This window comes from Branchiostoma belcheri, unplaced genomic scaffold (assembly GCF_001625305.1).
Source record: "Branchiostoma belcheri isolate BF01 breed outbred unplaced genomic scaffold, Haploidv18h27 scaffold18, whole genome shotgun sequence".
NCBI lineage: Eukaryota > Metazoa > Chordata > Leptocardii > Amphioxiformes > Branchiostomatidae > Branchiostoma > Branchiostoma belcheri.
Genome location: NW_017803268.1, coordinates 24931 through 27868, shown reverse-complemented (window position 1 = coordinate 27868; position 2938 = coordinate 24931). Strand labels below are relative to the sequence as shown.

At 32.4% G+C, this 2938-nt stretch overlaps 1 non-coding gene across 1 annotated transcript; it reads left to right on the top strand.

Moving 5' to 3' along the window:
* Positions 1–725: 725 nt before the first annotated feature.
* On the top strand, positions 726–798 carry Trnaa-agc. The gene has a single exon. It is a non-coding gene; the product is annotated as a tRNA-Ala (tRNA).
* Positions 799–2938: the final 2140 nt, after the last annotated feature.

Genomic DNA, 2938 nt, shown 5'->3' with positions numbered 1-2938 from the left:
CGGCCGCGAGGGACGCTCCAACGCGAAACCTTCTCTCCGTGGCAAAAAACTCCCTCGGCAGCAAATCGTCCCTCGCGGCCGCATATTACTCGCGTCGCTCAGAGAAAAAATAACGCTGACGCCCAACAAGACTGCGAAGGAGGCTACACCGAGAGGAAGTGAGGAAGATGGCAGGAACACAAGAAATGCTGACAAGCTGAGAACTGTGAAATGCAGGACAAACATACAAAAACTCTACCGTACGTACCATATCTAACCTGTCTATTAAACGAATGAATAGCAATATTGTATTCAACACAAGTTAAGCCTTTAGAAAACTTGAACAAAGAAAAATATTTTTGTGACTTTTGTGATGAAGAACAAGAAGTTAGACCCTGTAAGTCGTACAGATCTAGATACTGTTTGCGAAGTATACTTAGGTGCATTATATATTAAGATTTTATCTTTTTTTAATCATTTGAAACGGATACATGAAATATTAATCCGTTTGAAATATTGAGAAAAATTATTGAGAAATGAATGTTACTTTTGATATAATAAACCTGCAATTCAGCCAATAGGCTGTGAAAGAGATGCTTATTTTGAATAAACCATTCATTCATTAATTCCAAGGGTAAGTCGTCAACGAATGAGATACAACCAAAATGTGTCAGTTCTATTGTGGCAACACTGGGCAATTCATTACACAAAAAATGGGGCTAAGTTTAGGCACTAAGGCATGAGCAGGGGATGTAGCTCAGATGGTAGAGCGCTCGCTTAGCATGCGAGAGGTACGGGGATCGATACCCCGCATCTCCAGTATTATTTTTCTTTTTTTTAATTATTTTTTATTATTATTTTTTAATTATTTTTTAATTATTTTATATTTTTTATTATTTTTCTTTATTATTTTTTATCATTTTTATTATTTTACAGTTTTAGCCTTACAAACTAGGTTTCTTTTCGAAACTGTTTGATGCGTTCTTCTGTCTTTCATTGACCTATTTTTTTATCATTTTTTGAGGTCCTGTTCTGCTTCATACGTCTGGTGTAATTGAATTAATTTTACGACAAAGATTTTGTACTCTTAATTGTCTATGTAATAAACAATATTTGTTGTATGGCGAGTTGAAATTATCTTTTATTCCGACTATGTATAGTTTTCCGTATATACAGCAGCATTTTCTTCCAATGACATATCTAAAAACTTTGTACAATCATGCTTCAAAACAAAATAATATTCTAGAAATTCCCCTAGAATTCAATTGATTATCTTAGCATCCTTCTTTCCATTGCTTGGTCCCCATACACTGTGCAAAAAATAGCCCTTTTCTTCATCTAAAATACTACATTATACAGAGTAGATTTTGATATTGTCAAATACGTAACAGCATAGGAGGGAGCATAAAATGTTGGTGTATTTTGTCGTGTCAACACTTTCAGCACTTTAGTTTCCCACTTTTTTGTCAACCTTTTTTCTATTGTTTTTTCCTTAGACCCATTTAGATCCTTTTTTCCCATTTAGTTTGCAACCCCTCCTGATCTGTACAAAAAAGTTCACAAAAAGGCAATAACGTCAAAACAAAATGATAATAAATTGTCCTACTAGTACGTAACGTACCTTCCTTACAAATATAAATGCCCGTATATACTTGTATATATATATATATCTATTTTCCTCATTGCATATTTACCACTGGCTGACAATGATGTGTAAAATTATAAACATCATCAAATTGCAAATAAAACCAAATGCTTCAAAACTAACACAATTGTGACATAAATATTGACTTGTATGTACTGCGTTCCCACTGGCCTAAAAAGATATAGAATAAGCATCAGCAAATGGCGAATATAACCAATTGCCATATCTTAATTCAAATGTAACATAAAAATGACTTCTACTGGCTCATTATATAGATATTATTGATAACCTATGTCAGACGTGATAATGTACCAAGTTCATAATTATTTCTTACGTTCTTATAATCATATACATGTATGTGTTCCTGACCCCACTGGCCGAAAAAGATGTAAAATAAGCATCATCAAATTGCAAATAAAACCAAATGCTATATCTTAACACAAATATAACATAAATATTGACTTGTATGTACTGCGTTCCCACTGGCCGAAAAAGATCTAAAATAAGCATCAGCAAATAAAAAATCAAACCAATTGCTCCATCTTTGGTGAATCTAATACAAGTATTAAATTATACTGGCTTATCATATATATACTAGTATTACAGATAACCTATATCAGGCGTGATAATTATGTCTTTTAGTTGTTATACTTATGATATAGGTTATCTATAATGCGTGTTCCCGATCCCACTGGCCGAAAAAAAAATATATAAAAAAAGCATCAGCAAATAACAAATTAAACCAATTGCTACATCTTCATTTAAATGTAATATAAGTATTAAATTATACTGGCTTAACATATAGATATAATAGATAACCTACAGTATATCAGACATGAATATGTACAGTACACTAGAAATTAATACTAGTATAGCAGGCAGTATCTTATGCTACATTTCTAGAACTTTTCTTACACATAAATTCAGATTGTCAAAGCTCATTTACATAAAATCGGCTATTAACAACCATGTAAATCTTTTCCTATTTAAAATACTTGGATTATATTGTCACACTTAGACCTTTCTAAAATTTTCAACTATCTACATCAAAATAATAAATTGATCAGTCGAATTTCAACAATGATAACATTGGTCAATTTGAGTTTGGAATTTCCAACTTCGAAGGAAGCACGTTGAATCAGCCTTACAAATTAAACTAATACTACAGGCCTCAAAACAAAATCCTTGCATCCGGACATTTTCTTTACCACATAGAATTATAGAACTGTCTGGCCACAATTCCCGTATAGTCATTGGTAGATCTGTTCTATCAATGAAACTAGAGCTTGGTCATATTTCAATGTTTCTGAATAT